We start from the raw sequence: 25065 nt of genomic DNA on the forward strand, positions 1-25065 counted from the left end.
CGTTCAACTCCTGCAGTTTGAAAGATGAGCAACAGGACTGTGACTGGGTGCCCCATGCCTTCTGTGTCATTTCCAGACTGGACAGAGAGTGGATAGACTTTGTTCATCCAGCAAAGGTCTCCAGTCACTTCTGACAGGCTGCCACAACCTACTGGCCAACATCTGCCAAAAAAGGAGAGCAGAAAGCAAAGGGTGTACAGAAAATGGAAATGAGGCTTGAGGAGAAATACCAAAGCCAGTGAGGATGTGGCTGAGACCCACCCACTTCTGCAAAGCAGCTTTGCTAGTTCTTTTGCCACCAGTATTTAACCAGTCAACCAGTTCATCTAGTCAGCTACGTCAGCAAGCACCCCTGCTCCAACCACACCACTCTTGCCCTCCAAGCAGTTGCTGTTCAGCACTGTTTAGGCACACCACTGCCAGCTGGAAACACACTGGCTCAGGTACTGAAGCCGTGCAAAAGGGCAGCAAGGCACAGGGGATCAGCTAGGTGCTGGAGGCTGACATAAGTTCTCCAACACAGCTGCCCAGCTCACCTTCTTCCAGGCACAGGGTGCCTTTTCCCAGGAACAGGGTGTCTGGCTAGATTACAGAAAGCAGAGCACAGCTAAGTCCAGGGCACAGCAAAAAGAGGAAGCAAAGCAGAAGTGTCACATACGCTCACTGCATCAAACCCAACATCTGAAAGACACTGCTGTCATGGACTGTACATAGAGAATTTCTGCAGGCAAACACATCAGTTGGATGTGTCCAGGCCCATGTTCATTACCAGCTTGGAGATTAGGCTGGTGGGATTCCTGCAGTGCTGAATTACTTGGCTCATTGCTAGCACACATTCTCACATAAAAATTTTTGCACCAGAGTGCAAAAAACATTGTGTAAGAATTGTGACTTTAAGATCAGGATTGCACCTAATCTAGCAGTCTTTATTTCACAGTTTCCATGAAAACAACAGTGTGATTGCCCTTTATTCAACATTTTCTAATGCTTCTAAAATACTGGGAAGAATTTTGCTAATCATCCATTTCCTTACACTTCACAAAGGAGCTGAAATAAACCCTTAAAAATTAAAAGACATGCAACAGCCAGCAGAGGTCTGTAAGCTGCACCAGTTAAGTAACCAGCCAGCAGATTACAGCACAAAAACCTTTTCAAAGGGAACTTGATAGCAGAGCATCACTGAGAATTCCATGAATGAAGATAGCTGAGTTGCCTCTGAGGGATGATTCTGCTGAAAGTCAATGAGACCCTAGGGGAGAGATTTAGGGAATTCACTTCTCATTCAGCCTGAAGTATTCTCAAAGCAACTTGGATATCCACACCAGTATCCAAAGCCTCCTGCTCAAGCACCCAAAATTCAGACCACCCACAACTTTCACACACATCTTCCCCAAGGAGAGTCGAGGCTTGCCTAGTGGATCCAGAGTTTCCCACTTCTCTGCTTCTCATATTTCTTGACTTCATGGAAACTACCCTCAATACAGGAGGGAGCTGCCTGCCATATTAGCAGGGAATGTAGCCTGGAGAGGAAGATGAGGAGAAAGCAACTCCTACTGCTCTTCAGCCAGCTTCAATCATCAAGCTTTGCAAGGCTCTGCAAGGAAGAGCATGAACCTTGGGGAACCTGTGCTTCATGTGATTGCCAGGTGACATCTTCCCAGGAATCTGGTGAAAGGCCAGCTGATGGAAACAGTGACCAGGCAGCACACTGAAAACCCTGGGATTTCAAAGGCTTCCTTGAAGTTTAAAACTTGATGGCCTCCATCACGCACTTCCCAATCAGACTTCTCATGATCACCATACATTTTTTCTTTATTCTTTATGGTGCTCTGGATGAAAGATACCAATCCATCTGTAATCACAGAAAAAGAATATTATAAAAAGAATATTATAAAAAATATTATTAAAATATTATAAAAAAAGAATATTATAAAAGAATATTATAAAAAAGAATATTACAAATATTATAAAATATTTGTATATTATAAAATATTATATATTGGGACCCAGTAATTTCTATGAATTGCATTAAGTTCAGGAAAGAAAAAACAGGAAATTGATCTACAGTAAAAGCAGACAATGCTGTGTCAGGAAAGAGTAGAACTTCCCTATTTATCAAGCTGGGAAATGTCTGCTGGGGTTTTAAAACCCAACCTTTATGTGTCAAAAACTCACAGCAGAGCCAGGCTTCCGAAAGTTTATCTACACAGTTGCAAGCTTTGTATAGACATGAGGAAGTTCTCCCAGCTCAACAAATACCATGATTTTTACAGTGAGTTATTCAGGCCAGCTCTGTGAATGTGTGTTTAATTTACAGTTTATTTTGGTTTAGATTAAAATTACTTCAAAATCAATTATTCTGGTTTCAAACCAAGTTGTCCACTTTGTAGCAATTTTAAACTTTGCTCTCAGTTGTGGAAAGCAACTTTCCCACAGAGCAGAGGAAAGGACAAGTTTTATTTCACACCTTTGTTTATTTGTGAACTCCTGTGTGGAGCTAGACTTATTTTAGAATAAAAACACTCATGTAGGGACTCAAGTAACAAGAGAGTTAGAGCCCAAATAATTATTTCTGAACATTTTGTGTGTGTGCCAGCTTTGTATCACAACACCCATACTGTATGCCAGTTCTGACGTCATGACATAACTTGTTGTAATAGATTATTTGGGGATTAAAACCGAAACAAACAGGTATTATAAGGAAAAAAATATTGCCACATGAGGGCATGCTTCATCTCTTTCAAAAGCTTGCCTTTTCAACTCAAATCTAAGGCAAGTTATATTTTAAGACCTAGTTTTAGAAAAAGGAAAACTCAGGTTTTATTTATGATTTGCTAGGTTTGTAACATACCAATTAAGTGCAAAATTAGCACAAACTTTGAAAAGAAACATTCTTTGCTTCCATGCGTGGTCACACTATTTTCCTGTGGTGACAGCAACATGCACTTTGGGCTTAGGGCAGAGGAGATGAGCTATCTCAATGCATAATACTCATGTTCTGTACCACGTTGTGCAAAATAAGCACAGCACAAAATCCAAACACAAAGTTATGAAAGACATAAATTTCACCTTTTGCCCAATGGGAACAGCTTCCCGGCCGACCAGGCACGTCAAGGCAAAGGGAGGCACCTCGTACTGTTCTCTTGCAAAAGAAGGGCAGGGTTGCAGGGTTCCCCAGGGTTTCCCAGCTCTAACACACCACTGGATCCGTCTCCTCCCACAAAAGTCTGAGTCTGCAGCCCCTTGACTGTGAGATTGCTGCCAAACCTGCAGTAGACCTTCCTGGGGATTCCTCAAATCACATGGTCACCCCAACAAAGTGTTCCCTGCTAAATCCCTCTTTTAGGCAAAACTACCATCATCAAGCTTTCAGTGCCTACCAGGCCATTTGTGCCAACAGCCCAGAAATTAATTAGGCCTGCAGACCGTACTGCAGACGGGCAGCAAGAAGTTAATCTGTCCACCTAAACAGCTATGTCAGAGAAGGAATCCTCAAGGCCACAAACATTCTCTGGTCTTGAAAGGAGGATTTTGGACCCGTGGTATAGTACAGTGATTAATTAGGAAACCACCGCATCCAAGTGTTTGAGTCACTACAAGTAATTTTTCTTCTAGTGAGTCAGAGTATCTGCACATTCTTGCTTCCTGGAGACTTGAGTAGTCAAACTTACAGCATCTCACTCTGGTATCACGTCTGTGTCATGGAAATTATTTCAAAAACAGTAGGATTCTCCCAGCTAATTCTATTCTCTAGTCAATATCCACTGATGCTCAACATGCTACAGGATCTGGATTGAGATGATTTGTTAAAATCAAATGGGAGGGTGTTTTTCCACATTCCAGAGGAGCAGGGTCACACACAAAGTTTCAGAGCCTGCCACTCACCTGACCTGGACTCAGCCATTCCTGCCAGAAGAGCACCAGATCCTGGAGCCTTTATCCTTGGCTGATCCAGGGAAGCAGGAAGCTGCAGAGCCTGTAGCTCTCACAACACACGGCTGCACAATTTTAGAAGTCTGAACTTGTGCTGACTAAGATGTTCACACTGACGATAAAAGCCAGCTCACAGGGGAAATCTTTCTTCGGTTTCTCCCCTTATCCAAGAGATGTAAATTCACTGTGTCTGTCTTTCACCACCGCACCCATGCTCCAAGATGACTTCATCTGGCCACAAAAAGACAGACGAAACACGAATGCTCCGATGCTTGTGAAGACAGGTGCAGTAAAAGCCTTAGGTGGAGCAGTAAATAAGTTGAGAGAAGGTCTTTTAATCCGATGATGTGGAAAATACTGAATTCCCACATATTTTTGTTGTTGTAAACATCTTTCAATCATAAAATTGAAAGATACCAGGCTTTATGTTCTTACTGTAAAATATCACATGAAAATGCACTGTGGTATTAGATGGGAGCATCACAGGTATTCTCTACTTATGGTAACTACAGTTTTGCTCTTTCTTCTGTCATTGTACCAAAAGTAGTTTTGAATTTATGCCAGAGCACATAAATACCTGGACATTTACATTTGCACTATGCCCCTGGAGGGGCAGACCTGAAAGAACAAGAACCCTGGTTGTTTAGGAAGGGATCAAGTTTCTCCTTATCTCCCTTGCCAGGCCATGAACTGCTTTTTCATGCACCTCCTGGCTTCTCCACCAGCTTTTGCACCACAGCCTGAACCCACCCATCCTCCCAGGCCACCCCTGCTCCAGAGTCCTGCAGCTCCTGGTAGAGTTGTAGTCAGCCACCCCTGACAGCTGGCTTCAACTGCTGCCCCTTCCTCAAGGACTTTGCACAGCCAGCTGGTCAGCAGGACCCAGAAGGGCTGCACTGCTATTTGTTAAGAGGTTGGAAAGAGAAACTGGATCCCCCAGAAACAAAAGCAAGGGCAGGGATATGACCAGGCTGTCCTGCTGAGTGCTTAGGGAGAAGATAGGCTTCCCACTCGCTTGCCCGGCCCCTGGTACACACAGCAGCAATGTTATCTGCACCTCTGAGCATCCCAGGCTTGCCTGGCATTGGGAGATAAAGGAATTCTATCGTATCTTTAAAGAGGGACAGGCTGTGTGAGAGGTGGCCTGTGGCCCCATCTCAGAACTGGCAGGAAAAGGTCAGCGAGTGTGTGGGAGCAGGAGTGAGGGACACCTGAGTCACACATGGTCAGAGCAGCCTGGCACAGGCACTCACCCAGCTGGGGCAGCAGGATGGCCCTCCCACAGCTTCCTCTGCTGAGCAGTGTTCTACGTGCAGGAATGAACTCCAGCACCCGAGGAACAGCCTTCCCATCAAGCAGGGAGGGAGCTGCAGAGAGCAGGGTGAAAGGGACTGTCAGTCTGAAAAGCACACAGGGGAGAGAAGTAAAAATTATAGAGCTGAGCCAAGTAAATAAAAAAAAAAGAACAAAGTGAAAATAAATAGAGCTGAGTAAAAAAATAAAGGGGAAGGAGAAGTAGCCACTTCTTACTGGCTCCTGCTTCAGCAGCACAGTGCTCTCCTAGATCATGGAAGGACAAGAGTGGGTCTCACAGGGCTTTTTCCCAGGAGGAACATCACCCAGTGGACAGATCCCCCAGCAGGGGCCTTCTGTGGACAGCAGAAGAGCAGACCTCCACCCACAGTGGCCAAGGAGGCTGCCCCACTACCAGGTGGGTGACAAAGGGGCCTCCACTCTCCCTGTGCTCCTTGGCCCAATCTCAGCCTGACCCATACCACCATTTCAGACATGGCTCTGGCTGGGAGTCAACAGGAAATCAACACCCCTGTCAAAGTCTGGAGCAGCTCAGAGGCCACAGCAAGCCCTCTGCAGAGCTAGCGCCGCTATTGCTCCCAGGAAAACACACAAGGGGAAAACACTTCCTTTTTCAGTTCATGCCCTCCTGAATTAGGCAGGACAAGGACATTTGACATCACTTACCCATTCAGGTGGCCTGTGCACATCCCCGTGGGAGGACTGCTGCCCAATACAAAATCTTCAGGGAACATAAGAGGGCATTGGAGATGTCCTCTTTTCTATGTCTACAGCATTGGCTGGCTCACCAGCTTCCCCAAAACACACTGATAGGACACATGCAGCAGGGGCAGGATGTAAAATCTCCAAGTCCTTAATTTCATCTGAGCTTTGGTGCTGTTTCTGACCAGCCACTGCTTCAGCAGGTGGCATTCTAGCCTGTGTGCCAGTATGTGCACTTGGAGGTCTCTCTGCCAAAAACTGCCCTTTCTTCACATCACTGCAAGCATGACCTGCCTGGGAGGGTTCCCTGAGTGCTGAGGACAAAGGGAAGTAGCAACATTAAGCTTAAAAGGCAAAATCACAGCAGGATTCAGGCACCGAGCTTCCTTTTGTGCCACTGAAAATCCCATCCGAAGTCCCAGCAAAGGCAGGTTATACAAGTCAAACCTGCCCACACACAGGAACTGCTGTCCCTGGGACTTTTGCTCTACTCACAACAATAAATCTGTTTGTAAAGCGCCAGCTTCCTTCTCCAGCTTCACCACTTGTTGCAGCATCAACAAGCCCCCCCACCTGCAGTGCTGCTCCTTGCCACTCATCCCATCTCCTGACTGGAGCAAGCAGGGCAAAATCCTGTCCCCCACAAAGCATCTCCCTCTGCTCCATCGACCGTCCTCCTGCAGCAATTGTGGCATTGGTGGCTCTTGGGAAGCTGCCAGGCTCCACGTGGCCACAGCCAAGGTGCGAGCACGTTTTGCTTGCAAAAACCTGCGGCAGAGAGGCAGCCAGCAGCTGGGCTGAGAAAGCTGCTGCTGCTTGCCAAGTCTACATGGTCGCCATAAAAGAAATATTGCCGGGCTTTTCATGGCGTAAGAGCTAAGCACGAGCTCCCACTTCAGCCCAGAGACAACTGCGCCTGCTTCTCTCTCTGCGGAGGAGAATTCCTCTTTGACTGCACAACAGGCATAAGGGAAACAGCACATGGCAGCAATCATGGGAGAGTGGCAAACAGCCATCCAAAGTGGTGGTCACAAAGCTGTCCAGCAGCTGCAGGGAGAAAGGAGGGGGGGAAATGAGCCAGAGGGGGATGGAGTGGAGGAGGAGGGGAAGAAGTTTTAAAGATAGGCAGATTAAGGGCAGCTCCTCAAATGAGTCAAAACTCCTGTTTAGCAGGAGGCATCCACAAATTAATAAAAAGGAATAAAACCTGGACAACTAGGAAGTCGTAGTCAATCGAATTCATACATATTTAACAGGGACATTCATCTGAATAGAGGCCTGCCTATAGCATGCTAGAAACAAGTCACACTGCCTGGGAAGCTCACACAGAAAGCTTTGCTCCAGGCCAGCATGGGACAGACAGGCAGGGGATTGTTTGCTGTGCTCAGGGAAAAAGCAGCCCTTATGTGAAGAGAGAAGATGAACATGCTGGCGAGGTGCAGGGGAAAGGTTATCACCCGTGCTGGTGAGATGCAGGGAAACGGCATGCTCTCTGGACCCTGACCCAGGAAGGACAGGATAGACCATGTTCTGTTTCACAGCTGAAACCCACCTCCTGGCACACACTGCGGGGACAAGCAGGGCTGCTGCCTGTGGAGCTAGGGCAGCTGAGCTGCAGCCCAGGAGACAGCACAGCTGCTCAGGGGCAGCCACAGGAAAAAGCTTCAGCTCTTGTTTTCTGGTCCAGAGCTCTCGCTGTCAGTGCAGGAGCATGGCTTTGACAAGAAGCCCCAGAAAGCTTCTTGAAACATGTGCTGGGATCATGACTGATGCTAGAAGGATGAGGAATGGAGGGATCACATCTCCTTTAGTCTCTCTAGCAATGGCCTGGATCTAGGCATGGACTTGGACTATAAACTTATTGCCACACATCCTGGTGGGTCCTTTCAGAACTGTATTATTGGGAATTCAAGCCTAAGAGACCCACACTGCATCAAACCACATTACTTATGCTGCACCTCTGCTCGGGCATTGGCTGAACCAATGCCCCTTGCACAGGGTTCTACAATGGCATGTCCTGTATCAGAGCTGCTCCATGGGCAGCCCTCTGCAACCTTGGCATTTGATGTGAACCCATTAGGATAAAAATGGGAAACCCAAACTAGGTACCACTGGCTTGGGTTCCCCCTGCCTACTGTCCTCCACTGGCAACCATACGGAACACAAAAACAATTGTTACTAAGGTGAGGTCCCTCTCTGTCCAACACAGCTTGTCACAGGAGTTCTGCAACCAAGGCTGTGTCCTCGCTGACACCTGCTCAACCTCAGAAACCCTCCAGAGGTTTGCACAAGCACAACTGGCTGAACTTTCCAGTGAGACACAGGCACTCTCATCCCACAGGAATTGCTGCAGCCCTGCTGACATGGAGGCTGATAGGTGGTATTTCCAGAGCATATTTCCCTCTCTCCTCAATGTGGAGGCTCTCCCTTGGGGCAGCAGCAATGGCTTTGGTCCACCCTGTCATCTGTGGCAAAAAGGCATCAGCCAGACAAGGAGAGGTTCTTATCAAACAGATGGGAGGCAGGACACAGCTGAAGAAAAAAAGGGGTGCGCACCTACAGTACATGACAATAGTACGTGATATGTTCCAGAGATACGGGGAAATGACGGTTATGAAAGAGACAGGAGGGGAAGGGAATGAAAAAAAAGCCTTTTGGCCCAAGTCCAGGGGGGAAGGTTCATTTCTGTCATCAGACTTAATGGTTCAGCCTGGGGAAAAATGCAAAAGGCACCAGGTTCTCCCTTCCCAGAGAGGGAGAGCAGGGTCAAACGCAGCACCACCTTTCCTCTCCCTGCGCACGCCACCTGCCTCAGCCTGACCCGAGGTGGGAGCTGTCCTGAGCTGCCATTGGAGCCAGGTTTCCAGAGAGCAGCAGTGGCCTGGTGATCCCTGCATCATGTAGGGAATCAGAAGTACTTTTGCCCCAGGCCATACAGTAAGCTCAGTAGGAACAAGTTTTCATGCATCAGATATATTACATGGATGCCACATATCCCATTTGGCAACTCCCTCATGGATTGCAAGCTTCTGGACAAAGGGACTCCAAACTCTCTGGATCTGGCACAGCACTCACTGGGCTTGAATTTAGACATACATTCTTGGCCAGCAGCCCTGAACTCTGGGAAGGAAGCGTCCTTTTTCCCCCTCTCCTCCCTCCTTCCCACCCCTGCCCCCGGACGGAAGGCATACTGGATCACTCCTCTTTGTAAGGGAGTGCTCTTCTTCTGAAATAACACCCTCTGCATAGGCAGCTCTGCTGGTCCTGCTCCTCTCAATCCACCAGGAAAAGAACTCTCTGCTGGAGTACTATTCTGCTGGAATCAAAACACATCGCAAAATCCAGCTGACTTGGTCAGTATTTTCCTTAAGAAGCAAATCAGGAAAACAAGGAGTTCCTGATAGAGTGCATTGAAACATTTTACAGCATGTTTAAATGCAGCGTAGCTGCTTTTTTATTCCTATTTCAAAACTACTTTAACTGTAATTTTGTTTCCTTTTATTGCATTAAGTAAGCTGCAAAATTCAAGCTAAAGCTTCCAGTTATTAAAAAAAAAAAAAGCTGAAGGTAAGAAAACTGAAGATTTTAAAATTTGCCAAATTAAATTTTGAACAGTAAAAGTCCTCAATAAAACCAATCCTAAATATCAATCTTCAACCTTTGTATAAATATTAAACATTATTTGAATGTAGTTCTCGGTCTGTGAAATCCCCTGGTGTAGATAAGCCTTTAGTACTAGACAGGATGATAAAACTGATGTACAGTGTAAGAAGCTGCTATTAAAATATTATAACTCCAGTAGGGGAGTTCTACAGCAAGTACAACATCTAAGTTTTTTTAAAACATACATATATTCTACAACCAATAAATTAGGCAGTTGGAGAGAAGCTATCTATACATCAGTATTTACAGGTTTAGGAATTATATAATCCTAAGTGACATTTCTCAGCATTCATCCTCTACACAACTTTTCAAAACAGGCAAACAACTTCAGCCTCCTGTTAACTGTTATTCTCATGTGCATGTATGCAGTCCCATTGGTCTCACAGGTGAAAATTAGAGCAGGATTTGGCCCATGATATCCATAGCCCAAAATAGTGACTGCAAATCCTTAAAGGAATGGGGGAGGGGGGGTGTGAGGGGGCAGGAGAGTGGGAAGAGACAATAGCCCTAAAATTATTAGTGAGATTAAAGACAAAAGGAAAAAAATTATCTTGATGAAAGCAACACTATATGTTATCTTGACCCTAAATAAAACCTTAGATACTGGCTAGTAAGTTCTCTGTTGAAATCACTGAACTGAACACTAAAATAAAAGCCAGTTTGGAGGGGGCAGCAGCTTCAAACCTACAGAAAGCAGCTTTACATACCAACCCGAAGGCAGCAAGTAAAGATCACTGTGTTTAAGCAGAAATTGCAGGAAGTGTGTGGGTGGCAATAGCCATCCTCCACACTAGAGTTTAGTGGAGAACACTGTGACCATTTCTGTGGCTGGTCCAGGAAAATATCCATGCCGTGGCAAGATACACTGCCAAAATGCATCCCTGCTTTCCAAGGGCTCAGCAGCTGGACTTAGGATGAGCCTCTTGGATTTGCCAGGGCCTGAAACAAAATTAGACGAGCCAGAAATGAAAGGTGAGATCTTGGACCAAGTACAATAGCTCTTGGATCCCATACAAAAGTCACAGAGATCAGATGTCACCCAGTGATTAGGGAAAGTTGGGATAATATCAAAGAGAAGGTAGGCCACCTGTGTTAAGAGGAAGAAAACTCCTTCAATTATAGACCAGATTTACAAGTCAGAAGGTGTCGTTTATGCTCTTGATGAATCTGAAAGCTTTCTGTGACATCTTAAGCAAACTAGTTTGGTCCTCAATCCAAGAGGATAATAATTTACACATTTCCAGTAACTGAAGTGCACAGATTGCTTGCAGCTCCAAAGGAGAAATGTGCACTTACCTTAAAATCAGCAACAAAACCCTCCCATCATCCATCTGCTGAGCACAGTGGGAATGCTCTCAGTGGGGTAGGACACACAGCCCACTGATCTAAAACATATTTTAGTGCTTGCTACTTAGTCCCAGCACACCACTTCCTAACCCTTATAACCATCTCTATCCCACTACATTCTTCATGAATGGAAACTATTCCTATCACTATACTAGAAATAGCCAAGTAAACAGGAAAAACCCAGAAGATTTGCCATCAGGTGCTATGGAAAGGGAGAAGGTGATGGTGATCAGCAGCTTTGGCAGCCGTGTAAATGGTACCAAGCATATCAGTTTAGACACCTCTCTGCTGAGAAAGTCAGAACCATAGGGATTAATATTTAGAGAAGGCTTTCCAACACACTGTTTGCTCTTATCTCAACCCAGCATTGTACATGCTATTCATCATCACAGGCCACGACAGAAATTATATCAGCATCAACAGCAACCAGAGTAGCAGAATATTCTTCAAGGAAAAAACCCAACCAAGAAAACCACCAGTGTTTACCATGAATAATGTCAGTTGTTCAACAGTTTCCAACTTCCAGTTAGGGTTATTTGGCTCTGAGCTAATAAAAGTACTTTGGGAATATCAGCTGGAAGGAGGGCAGCATCCAGATGTATTTGACAGGAGTAAGAACCTATGTAAGCCCTACGTTTCTTGTCTAAAAGTCACCACCCCAGAATAGCTTGTGATCTAGTTATTTTTATTCAGAGAAGAGCCTGTGCCTTGAGTTTGGATCAGAGTCCAAATTCCACTAGAGTTTCAGGCTGTTGTTAAGGTAGGATGCTCCAGTCTGGCCCAATTCCGAAAAAAAGATGACCAGTAAATTAGGGATATAATTTAGACTCAGGCTCAGACATTAGGGGCAGTCCATTTTGACAGGTTTGTGTCACACAATAAATGAGCAGTTGTACATGCAAAGTAGGGTTTTTTTCCTCAAGAAAAGAGGAGTTTAGAAACTGTGTCCCCATTTCCACATTTCAGAAAGGCTGCAGATTGTTTCATGGATGCTGGGAAGACTTCTGAGTCTCACCAGTCCTCAGAGGTTACCATTTGATAAAGTAGAGCACATTTCACTAGATGAAAATCGCAGTGGTGAGTACTAACAGGTCTCTCTGTTAAAGCACTATCAGCACACACACACATTTATCATTAGGCCACACAGAGCATTATAGCTTGCTCTGTTTTGTCTGTGCATGCACAAAGGATTCTTTGATAGTTTTCTATATTTTGACATGTGGAAAGCCTGTAGAAACTACAGTATCTCTTAAAAATTATCTGCTCATTTTCTTCCTCCTTCCTCCAATTTATCAATGATCCCATGAGTACAGGAGATTTCTTCATTGCCTCAACTGGATATTCTTGAAGATTTTGTTATAACTCACTGGTTCAGCTTTAACCACAGAGGTAGAAACATAATAGTTAATATCAACTTCTTGTAAATGCTTTGTTAGTAAATCTGGAAAATAATGATCTTAGTTACCTGGACTTCTACCCCACTGTGTACCAATCCTAGAGCCTTTGGTTACACAGGACACTGACACAGTTCCAAATACACCATTTTAGTTGCTCATGTAACAAATAAATACTTCACATATATTTTACACATATGCTTGGCACAAAATTTAGAAGTACACATAAAACAGGAGTAATATAGTATATTCCAGTAGATGTATCCAGTCCCCACACACGTCTTCGGGCCTGTAGGAGGCAATGTTTGTGTTCTGTGGGAAAGAACTGAGCTGCCTTCTCTCCCGTTTTCTAAAACTCAGGGTAAAGCAGTGTTAGTAAAAGTGCTTCCTCTTAAACATAAGGAATGTCAGCTGGCTTAACAAGCACTACCCTTTCCTGCACTTAGAACTATCTGAAAAGCTTCACCTGACAGATAGAAAGACCTTGGACAACCTTTCTTAAGAGCAGAGCAAGGGATAAAGATGCCATCAGCAGAGGATTGGTAGCAAGCATCTGGAAAGGCTGTAAAATTTCCAACCAGCTCAGCTGTTTGACAGTAAATGCCATCCACAGCCTCAGGGAGCTGAGCTGGTACATCCTCAGACATCCCTTACATAAATCTCTTGTACACTCAAGAGATTTATGATAAACACTTGCTCTTTCCTTAACCTCCAAAACCTTTTCCACCTGCTGAATAACTCAAGAGTCTTTCCTCTCACCCAGCCTGTTCAATATCTATATAAAGCCTCTGGAGAAGATTCGGTGGCACCATAGACTGACTTGTCAGCAGTACACATATGACACCCATCTCTACATTATCTTCACCTCCCATGCAAATAACACCATTACTCAACTCTTCAAGGGCTTGACTAAGATCAGCAAATGAATGAAGTTGGCAGAAGCTGAATTGTTGCAAGAGCCTGGGCTGACAATGATATAGGAAAGTATTTTACACTTTGATAATGTCCATTGCTGGCATTAAGACTGACTGAAGATTTAGTGTTAATCTGAATTCCATCATTCTGAAAACCCCATAACTGTTGCTGCAAAAGCCTCAATCCTCCAGCACAATTTCCAATCAGATAACTGAAAAGACTGGACTTGGCCCTTATGCTTGATTTCTACAACCTAATGTTCTAATGGACTTAGAACAACCCACACAAGAATAATTCTGGCCATTTACTCAGCAGCACAAGACCACCAAACAAACTTAAGCTCTGCTCTTTGCTCTGCTGACTACTCAGTCCCAACTTACATTCAAGGCTTTGCTCTGCTTTTCAAATCCTTCATGACTTTAGCAAAATTTGATTTAAGGGCATCCACACCTCTTAAACATGACACTGTCAAAACCTGACAGTTATACTGCTCTGTAACAAAATAAATGCCCGCTTTGGAGGGTGTGTGCAGCAGGGCCAGAGATACCCTGCTGCCTAGGACACAACCTTCAAGAAACAACTATAAAGCTCAGAAGTGCAAGAACAAGAGAGAAACTCCAGTTTTTCAACCCAGCCTTCCTTTCTCTGTTCCAACAGTACTAAAACCATCAGCATGAACAAGGAGTCCATGGCTGAGAGACTGGAGGAAGTCTGACTTCCAGGGGCCTCCATTGGGAGTTCCCTGGTGTCTGATGAAAAGGTGAGCTGGGCTGGTAGTATGTTGATGCTTCAGCATAAGCAGGCTCTTTCATGTACACATCTGCCCCTCTCTTTCAAACTCACAGGAACTTCACTTTCAGATCTGTATTCTTTTGTCAACAGGCTCCAACTTTTGGGGAGATGAGAGGGGAAAGCACATGGAATCACGTATACAGACAGACACACATAGCATGAATTCAGATGCTTTGTTTTACCAGGAAAGAGTTATTGGCAGAAGCACCGTATGTAAAAAAATAGGAGAGGAAATGAGAAAGAGGGATGTCAAAGATGCCTTGTGTTCATTCTCATGAGCTCATAAAATGATTGGAGGCAGATAGATAAAGGGATACAGGAACATCTGAGGAGTCATTGCTTTCCAACACCAGTAACAGCCAGCAACTCAGAACCTGGAAAGAATCCTACAAACATTTCCAAATGACAAATGAGTCACTTACAATAATTAGTTCTGACAGAAAATTATTTCCTTCTTGAACAAATCCAAAGATTGCTTTTCAATTATATGTGATGCAAAACAAAGCAGAAGTTGAGATACCATTGAAATACACCTGGAATCTATGTCCATAACTCACTGCTGCACAGGGAGGGGACTTTTTTTAAGGTCGCACTTCCATGTTACTTTTTCACTTCCTGAGCACTGCTTAGTTGCAATGTATCTAACTATGTATGCCAAGGAAAGTAAAGCAGATGTGCCCCAACAGGAGAACCAACCCCACATGTATCTATACCCTATTAAGAATAAATGTCCTGACAATGCAGAATTTTGTGATGCATCTAGCATTCCATCCTCCAGCTGGTCCTGCCAGGGAGGAAAAATTTGCATGTATGAGCAGGGATACCATTCAGAGACATTAAAACAGGTTCATAATAAGTCATCCTGTTTTCTTCAGCACAAAAATAAACCCATTTCAGGCATTTTTTTCTGACAACAACTGGCAGTAACTTTGTGCATTTGAAATGCAAGGCAGACAACTTTTCAAATGGTTAAAAGGTGTGTGAAGATTGAAAAGCTTGGAAGTCTTGCCAAAATTGATAAAACTTCGCTGAAACGCTAAACAAAAGTTTACATTAAATTTTCACTGCAACAACCATTCAACTTGAAATCTGTCTAAATTTCTTCAGACCTTTGGGCTCATCTGACAAGAAGTAAATGGCCAAGCAAACCATCAGAACTGAAACTTGGATTCACCAAAGAGGCCCATGCCAAGCCTCTGCCTTGATGGAGTTATATCTTGTCAGGCTCTTCCAGTGCTTGATTCCAGCAGCAACATTTGGGCTGGCACGTTGCACCAGAGAGACGGCATTTTTGTGTTACAACTGAGAAAACAAGCAAAAAATAAAAACAAAAATTATGTTGGTTTAATAATTTGGTAAGGCAGCTAGCATCATCATGGAAATGTCCAAATTTTAGTGCATACCATTGTCCTCCCCATTCTCTCCCAAAACTCTTATCTTCTTTTCTTAAACTGACAATTCAGAAAACAGCCAGAGTGCTGCTTCTTTTTTGCGTGTATCCTCTGCCATGCTTGCACATGTGCTTATCCAGTAACAGGCACCACTAGTGAAATGGGATTATGTTCCACTGGTTAAGTGCATGAGCACAGCCCTGGGTGGGGCTGCTGGAGGATCAACTCTTAATAAGGTGTCCAATTTATAATCTAGCAGGGCGAAGAGCAACTGGCTCTCAGAATGAATAGCTCTTCTGTCTCACCATCTCCTGAGGCTGGCTGCTGGGCCGGCCCGCCTTATCCTTTTTTTTTTTTTTTTTTTTCCTCTCTGTGTTTCTCTGATGCTGTTATTCTTTTCACTAAGTTTTTGCTGGAAATATAAAGAGGAAGGAAGACAACAAGTATCCACCCGTATCTGGTCACACACTGCAAACTGCAGGATGAGCAAACGCTCTGCTAGCGTAACAGGATATAAACCCTTGCTATTTACTTATTCCAAGAAAGTTTCGTTTCAGCCTAGGATCCTGCTCTCGGGGACCGCCTTTGTGCCCAGCGATGTCTTTAAAAGGGATGCTGGCGCAGGACGGGACAGCGGGCACGCCCAGGGCGCGCAGCCGAGGGGCAGCGGGACGCGGTGCCCGGGCGATGCCGTTCCGCAGTGTCCCCGCCGCCGTGCCGGACCCCGCCCGCCGCTGTCCCCGCAGTGTCCCCGCCGCCGTGCCGGACCCCGCCCGCCGCTGTCCCCGCCGTGTCCCCGCCGCCGTGCCGGACCCCGCCCGCCGCTCGGTGCCCGCGGGGCGGGGGCGGCCCGGGCGCGGCCCCGCCCGCGCGGAGGCGCGCACGGCGCGGCGCCCTCTGGCGGCGCGCGGGGGCGGCGCGGGCAGCACCTGCCGGGAGCGCCGGGCCGGCCCGGGCGCGGATCCCTGCCCCGTGCCCCGCTTCCAGGACAGCCCCGCACTTACCGGCGGGCGGGACACCTCCGCCCCTGCAGAAACACCCCGGGGAAGGCTTGGCGCACCGCTTCCGCAAAGGCTGCTGATGGTGCACCCGAGCATCTCTCTCTCTTTCCTCCAAAGTGGTTCTCTGGCAAAGATTCCCCCTGTCCCAGAAGGCTTGTCGCAGAGCCTCCCATACCTCCAGGAGGCACGTTTAATAGAGTTCCTTTCCATGGCGATGAACTTATCCAGCCTCTAACAAAGCACACATCTGCAGCGTGCTGCAGTCGGGAAGGGCTGTCCTCAGGAGTGACTGCTCCTTGCTACCCACCATCCTCCTCCCTTTTTGTCTCCGTGCTTGCACTGTGTTTGGTGTAGAATGACTCTTTCCTGTTTGCAGCACTTAAACAAAACACAACAACAACAACCCTTAAATACTTTCTGAAAGTACCACCTGAAAACTTTCCATCATTCCGTGCTTCCCCCCTTGCCAAAGCAAAGTGAAAGGTGATACCACCAGCCACTTGATCAATCTCTGTCAGAGTCGGGGGCATCTGGCTCCCGTAAGATTTTTTTATAGTAGGAGTCTGTTTCTAGGACCATTGGCTCTTCTGCAGCAGGATGCTGTTTTCCAGATCTGATTTAAGCTAAACTCCAAAAGACCACAGAGAAAGAAGAAGCGGGGAGTGTGCACCCAACTTCCTGGAAAAGACGCCCAAGCTGTTCTTGTAGCCTCCTGCAACCACACTCCATCCTCCCCAGCCCCTACAGCTGGTCCCAGCGATTGCCAGCACTGTGCACTCTGAAGGCACGGGAAGTGGCCCGCAACTGGCCTGGGGAGCCTGCCTGGTTTCAGCAGTGTTTTCAATTACTAGCTTGCTCAGCAGCCACATCATGTTCTGTGAAAAATGCTAAGTGTCACTAGCAGTCTCTTGGTCCAAAATATCCTGTTTGGGAGAGCCACTGCTCTGTCCCCAACCTCACAGGGACTTTGCATCTGGGAGGAATGCCTGGGATGGAGAACACAAAAGGACAAGCTGGACTGGAGCACCCATTATGCCATTGAAAAAAATGAAAATAATATGTCAACAACTTCTATGGGCCTAATTGTTTCTTCTCAAACAGATTGTTAGCTTATGTGAATCAGGGTAGCTCTACTGAGTAAACCAAAGAATGGAAGGGGGGCGGGGGATAGCCTTGGGATCAGACAGGCACAATATGGGTCTTTATCCCCATTGCTTGCTGGCTACTCAGTAACATTAACTTACTGCCACCCCACCCACGCACCCCCCAAGAGATAGTGGCAAAAGAGATGAAGAGACAGAGGGCAGTAAGGCTGCCTAAATTTCTGCAAACACCACCACTACACAAGGCCACTCGAATGACTGGGGCTTGACTCCTTCTCTCTGCACCTGCCCTTGCTGCTCAGCTCTACCATCAAACTGAGCCACACAAAACTAAACTGACTGAAAAACAGAAACTGCCATTTTCTGAGCCAGATTTCTCCCCTGAACTTGTCTGCCTTACAGCCACATGCACTTTGGACCAGGTGTAAAGATAATACAACTTCTTTTTTCAGTATTTGAAGAGTACATCAGACTGCAACCTGGTGAAACACTGGGAAATCCCACAGTGAGCCACAGACTAGGAAGCTGTACTTTAATTTCAGCAAAACAAAAATCAGGCAGCGAGTGAGTGATGCAAAAGCACCTAGTCAGATTTCTCCACTGGACCTTCAAGAGAAAAGAGGTAAAACATCAAGCACAAAGGGCAGCCTGACTTCTCCAAACACAAAATCAGGACAAGCCAAATCCTGTCCAATTGCACAACATTAAAGAGTGATTCTGTGCTCTCTTACCTTATGCTAAGGGAACAGCAATGTTCTGACCTGCAGTGATTTATGTGTAGCAAATTCATGCCATAAACAAGTGAGAGAAACCAAAATCTCATGCCCTAATCCCTGAAAGCAAAACAAAATTCTTTATGGTCAGCAAGCCTACTGATGAAGGAGGTAATGCTGATCCTTATTTGAATCCAATAAAAACATCCAAACAAGAGAAATAATGCTCCAAGAGCTTTTCTCCGTTACATTTGCAAATAATGTTTAAAAAAAGAATTAATCATTCCACATTCTTCATAAAAATTTATTTTTCTTGATGTCTCCTGAGCTATACAGGTGTTACTTATTACCTCCAATGAAAATAGGAGCAAGCTGAGTAAGACAGACCTGGTCCTGGTTTTTTAAGTAACATCTAACTTTCAGTGCACTTCTATGTACAGGCAGCTTCTGTTCATTTTGGCTAGAGCTGCAAGTGATTAATACACGTGCAAGGCAGATTCTGGATATCTCAAGCTACAGGGCTAAAATTAAAGCCCATACTCAAAAATGTGATCCTAAATGACTTGCCCTTGGCTGGGCAAGGCAGGGAATCTGTTGCCAGATTAGCAAAATAAGCCAAGTCTTTAGATTCCTTGGGGCTTGTCTCCACAAGAAACGTAGGGAAACAACACAAAATTGCAGCACGCCAGGAACATTCTCCTCAGGTGGACCCTTCGGTATTCACTGCTTTCAAAGAGCAAATTTCAACCCCTCCAAAAATTCACCCCTTCCCCCACAAACACAGAGACCCCCACTTCTTGGTGCTTAGCACTGTCACTTGTTGCCACTTTCTAAACTGAGAGGTGCTCGTGGCAAGAGAAGGATGTGGTGGCTCCAGAGGTAGCAGTGAGAATGCTAAGGGTAAGTTTCATTTTGGTTTCAGCAGAAAGCATCCCCATGAAGATGTTTTGGTTGGCAATCAGCACCAAAGCAGCTTACCTGTGTTTCAAAAATGGGTGAGCTACTCCCACTCAGCACACTCAAGGTCATATGTACCCATTTTAAGCAGACATATGGAGGATCTGAATAACTGCCCACACTACCTGGAGGACAATGCCAGCCCAAAGAAGGAGCTGTATGGTTTCATGCTAGTACTAAGCAACATTTGTCTCTGCAATAAATCCTCTAAAGATATTTTAACAATGTCTGCACAGGAGACTGGGCTACAGATGCACATCCTCCCAAGATGAGGTGCTGCTGGAGAAGTCTATCAACCCAGCCTGTGACTGGGCCCTTCAGGCCTGCTCTGCTCAGCTGTGCTTGAATGCTTCTCACAATTTTTCAGGCTAAATGAGGTAGTTTGGAGGGGGCCTAGTATTTCAACATTACAAGCTGCCAAATGACAGGAAGTGGTCAACCCACAACTTACTCCCTGGATCTGAAGCAGTAGGAACCTCTGGCACCAGGGGAGAGCTGGAGACAGAAACTTCTGCCCCAGCCTACATGAATGTCTGTGGCCTCAGTGCAGGGTAACAGTGTCCAGAAGCTCATCCTCTGGCTTGTCACATGCCAGATTTCATGTGGAAATAAGCCTGGTGCTAATGCATTAATTCCAGGCTAACATTTAAAATGGCGTGGGCATAGCGCTGACATTATTTACATTTTTAAATTGGTATGATTTAGTTTAACTGGAAAAGACCAGTGTAGACTAGGTCAGCCAAAACTGGTGGGGGCAAAGAAAGTGCCATAGTACCCTGTGGTGAGGATGGCAGCCAGCCACAGAGTGACCACCTGGTGGATGCATGCATTTTCTGAGCCAGATTTCTCCCCTGAACTCGTGACCTCAGGCAAGCCTGAGGTCACTTTATGGTCTTGGTGGACTTGAGAAGAAGAGGAACACTTCAGGTTACAGACATACAACTGTTTGGACTGTAGCAGAGCCCTTTGGTGTAGCTCCCCCTCATTCCTCACAAACCCACGGAGAGACTTACACCTGCTGTACCACAACATCAAGCCAACTGTTTGTGTAGCTGAGCTCCAAAGACTTTTTTTAAGGACCTTTGGTTTAAAAAAACCCCACCATGCATTCTCCCTGAAATGCATGTCTTTTCTTTGAAATGGATCATTTCACAGGACTGGCTTAAAGGGCAGCTAGACAAACAGCTGTATCAGCACAGCCACTGAAGCAGTAACCTGGGGCAGCAGAGAAGGAGCCGGCCAGAGCAGCCACCTCCCTCAGCTGTGAGCTAAAGCTGGACACCTGTCTGTGATCCAGCTCTACGTATACTATCCAAAGTGTCTGTTTTGGTTTGGACTGGTTTTCTGGTGGGTATTTTTTTCCTTACATTTCCTAGATAAATTAGACTTAGGTAATCGTTCTTTCTGTCAGTTTTCCTGTAATGTGTTTCAAGTCTGTTGTCCTATTCTCAGTCAAATCTGACAGAGTTTCAAACACAGCATGACCTTCTAAATCTGTCAATGTCTGGGTAGAGGCCCAAACTTCTGTCGTCTGCAAGGGGAAAAGAAGGCAAAACTCAGCTGCTACCCATTGCTACTCTTTAGCTGAAACACAGCTCTGATCTGTGGCTTCAGAGGGACAGGGTGGGAGCTGAAGTGGTGAATTTGATGCTCATCATACAAGGCTAGGCTTTGTCACTGTAATTGCTCATGCACAGCCTGCCTTCATCCAGACTTTGTACCTTATGGCATGTAGACTTCAGTGTATACTTGTGTTTCAAAAGAAAACATCCTATCAGAAGTTCCTTCTCTGAGTCATTAAAATGTAGTTAGTACTTTTAAATCCACTCAGTGATTTCTGCATCAGGCTATTGTAAGATAAATTGTCTTAACAGCAAAAGTACTACAGATATAGTGAAGAAAGGTGATATTTACTTCTGTGCAGGAGCTTATGTGTACCATTTGTAAATTTGATGACTGACACTGTATTCATAGTGTTAAAATGCATTTTCTGGAGGGAGCTCAATACAGAGATGAATTTGATCTAACATGAGAGGAAAAGGTAACTTGTCAGCCAGATAGGTTATTCTCTGATCTATAAATCAGAGAGAATAACAATGCGTACTGTATTCCCGCCTGTTCCCACACACTCCTGCTTGTCATCGCAAGAGCTCTTTAGTGCCCTGAAATACAGCTTGACAATAAAAATTAATTGAAAGTGCACTACAATCATTAACTTTTGGAGCTTCACAGTTTGCCCATCCTTAAATAACACTGGTTATAAAATCCTGTTTGCACTACAATTCCTTGGCTCTGTGCCACGTAGCATGTAGAGAAATCAGCAATATGTGCAGCAGGGACTTTGCTGGCTATAATATGAATGCACATAACAGACTTTCTTCTTTAGCTCAGCAGCAGAACACTGACTCAGATCTAGAGACCAGTTATAGTCCCAGTGGTGTTTACTCCGTGTAATTAGCAGTATCAAGTGTGTTGTCTTTTGGGTAGCCTGATTGTTTCCATATGCATGAGCACCTTCTGTGAACGAAGGCAGGGCAAGAGGCAGACAGCACTCCACAGCGTTACAGGGAGAACATATGTTATAAATACCTTATCTCTACAATTAAGAAGAGTTTAGAAATTGGTCATATAAATATTGGGAAATGGGGCCAGGAGAGAGAGGAAAAGACCTTTCCAAGCAAGAACTTTGCCTGGGTAACTACTTGAACCCAGGTGCCAGTGATGGCGCAGACATCTCCCTACTTGCTGACGGGAGAGCAGCATGAATCAGTAGCTCATGCATTGCTCCGGGAGGGAGAAGGCTGTTGATGCTGTGTTGGGGCCCGGAGGAAGACAGGGCTGGCATTCGAGGTGGGGCGTGCCTGGGAATGCTGCACAGCATTCATCTTAGGGCAGGTACTTGCTGAAATTCCAGTTACTGAGAGAGATGACTGAGGCAGAGTGAAGCCTTGCTTTCACCTTGCAAGGCGATGCATTTTTTTTTTTTTTTTACCTCAAGCTAGTGTTTCTGACCTGTCCCAAGGTAAAAAAGCAACTTCAGTCTCACTGCAAGGCAAACCAGGCAAGGTCAAGTGGGGGCTGCTGCTGGACTCGCCTACATCAGCAGCAGTTACAGCAGGGTTTAAAAAAGAAAAAAAAAACCCACATGAAAAAATCCTTGAGCACAGGAAAGAACCGGCCCTAGGTCTGTTTTGAAAAAAAGAGTATGAAAAAGGGGGTTTTTTTGGCTTATTTATCCCTTGTTATCCCTCTCCCTTCCGCACCCTCAACATTGCCACCTCTGTCAGGCTCTCTCACCCCAACCCTCAGGCCTTTGCCCCGTGTCTGGCAGCATGGCTTGAAGCTGCAGGGAAGTGGGGAGGGACAAGGAGAGCCATTTCCCTTGCAGCCTGGCTCCTCCTGCTCCGTGCTGTCCTCAAGATCCTCCATACACCTCTCCTTACAGCAGGGCCCCTCTGCACCTCACCCTTAATGACGATGTGCCTCGAGGCATGTCTTGCTCATTGGGAAAGGCTCTCCCAAGATATTCCCTCACACACCTATTTTTATGGCTGCAGTAGATGCCTGAATAAAAGCCACATTAAGTAACTGTCTTAGGCTTTGTACACCCGTGTGCCATCCCAGCATCCCAGGACAGCCTCCCCTCCACGCACTCCTGTGCCTTCCAAAGCCTCCCATGTGTGTACCCGCTTTACCACTTTGCTAACAGGATTTCAGTATCCATTCTCTAGATAACCACTCCATCTATAACCTGGACTCACCACAGGAGAGTGCATGGCCAGGATATTACACCTACTTGGTTGTCATTTTTGCTGCTGCAGATGTGGTAAAGATTTAACCTAAAAACTTGCCTTGCAGTACAGAAAATACATCCTTGCAGAGCACCTTTAAATTTGAGCAAGTGTAGCTAGGCTTACTGGCTGTACCAGCTTGCATCACCTAATATCACCTGCCCTTCTCTGATTCCTCTAGGAGCTATCAAAAAAGCTCCCCAAACAAGCTTTTTAATTACTAAATCTTCACTATAATATACTACAAAGCAATATTATATTCAACAAATCCAGAGAAAACAGTCTTCTCTACATGTCTTCTTGAAAATATCTCATAGTTTGTGATTTGGATAGACTTCTTGAAGCCTAGTAAGAATAAAAATCTTTTATTGAAAAAGGCATACACTGCTTATGGCCAATCATTCATTAAACAGCCTAGCAGTTTTTTTTAATCGTGTCTTCTGACATTAGGAATGAAAATGCTACTATTTTAATAATAAGCTATCAAACTGTTTTGCAAATAGTCACTGCATTTTAATTTCTTGAAAAGCTCTGAAAAGGTGAAAAATGCATTTGCAGCACAGCTACTGCTGCTTATTCAGAAGTGTATATTATTTCAACCTCATGATTTGTTTCTCTCACTGAAAAATACTGCACTAAAAATTAGTTTAGTAGTTTTTTTATATCTATCACTGTTGACATTTTACATTTATTTTCTCAGTGGTTCCTGACAGGTTTTTTTTTCCTATTTTTTCTTTTATAATTTCCAGTTAAACATCTGCCACTGACAAAAGCACTTCACAGCATGCAGTCACTGTCATTCGTGATCACAACAGATGCAGGGAAGCCCAGTGTAATCACTCAAACTAAAAAACATTTTCAGGCAGTGAAATAATCTGTGTGCAATCCTGTGTCCTTATAAACCTCCCTGCAGTGTGTAACTCTTCCCTAGTGCAGAGGAAAGTTTAAAGATGCTTGAGGTACTGCTACCAGCTTAGTACTCACAGCACATAGGACAGTGCATGCTATTTTAAAGCTTATGTAAATAATAAATATGTTTTGTGGCCCTTTTGTGTGTAAAATGCTAGGTTAATTGAGAAGTTAGTCCAAATTTAGTAAGTAAAAACACAAATGCACTTCATATTGAGTACCTAGACCTCTGCTACATGCACATTTACATAGAGAGAAAGAGAGAATATCTGGAAAACCACTGTTTCCACTGTGATGGAAATAATATACTGTTTATGTGTCATGTTATTTTGAGTCATTATTAATCTATTACTCAGCCAGGTTTGTAAATGTGGTACAGCACTAAACATTTAGGGTGACATTGAAGATTCCAGCCCTGGACTCTGCAGATGTAAGCATATGTGTAACACGTGCTGAAGTGCTTACAGGAATGGAGCAGAAATATGTATCAAGCCCAAACTTGAAAACAGGTGGGTTTAAGTTATACAAGGACAAAGAACAGTGAACTAATTTTTAGGCAGACGCTTCTAGCGTTCTGAAATTAAATGGCTCTTTTTAGTCCCATCTCCACCACGCAAAAAAGAGCCCCAAAAAAAAGGTTGAGAGAGAAACACATGAAATCTGAGTCATAATTTAAAATTGAGACTCCTTTTCACCATAGAGAAGGTGGGAAATTACTTTTTTTTTTCTTTTTGTTCCCCAAGGACTGCCTATCCAGCATCAGCCCAGGTCCCCAGGCCAGCAGATGTCTAAAACCCTGGGACAGGAACACTTCCTTGGCACAAACCGGGGCAATCCTGCAGGCTGAGCTCCACAGCAAGGAGCTGGTCATAGCTGTTATTTTGCAATAACAGAATAGAAAAAATAAACATTAAAAAAAAAGAAAAAATAGAAAAAGAAAGGGAAAAAGGAAAGGAAAAGGGAAAGGGAAAGGAAAAGGAAAAGGAAAAGGAAAAGGAAAAGGAAAAGGAAAAGGAAAAGGAAAAGGAAAAGGAAAAGGAAAAGGAAAAGGAAAAGGAAAAGGAAAAGGAAAAGGAAAAGGAAAAGGAAAAGGAAAAAAGGAGAAGGAGCTGCTGTTAGCAGGTCTGGTGCCACCGCGGT

General features: G+C 44.9%; 1 long non-coding RNA gene across 2 annotated transcripts in view; it reads right to left on the minus strand.

Annotated features, from left to right (window-relative positions):
• Positions 1-25065, minus strand: part of LOC146768278 (uncharacterized) — a 70241-nt gene that overhangs the window by 26484 nt on the left and 18692 nt on the right. For both annotated transcript variants that reach the window (XR_014952700.1, XR_014952699.1), the window contains exons 2-4: positions 16456-16830; positions 3886-15362; positions 1-1852 (exon numbers count right to left, since the gene is read on the minus strand). The exon at positions 1-1852 is cut by the window's left edge. This is a non-coding gene — a long non-coding RNA (uncharacterized LOC146768278). The remainder of the gene's footprint in view (positions 1853-3885; positions 15363-16455; positions 16831-25065) is intronic.

This window comes from Lonchura striata, chromosome 2, assembly GCF_050655825.1.
Source record: "Lonchura striata isolate lonStrDom1 chromosome 2, ASM5065582v1, whole genome shotgun sequence".
In the NCBI taxonomy this organism is placed as follows: domain Eukaryota; kingdom Metazoa; phylum Chordata; class Aves; order Passeriformes; family Estrildidae; genus Lonchura; species Lonchura striata.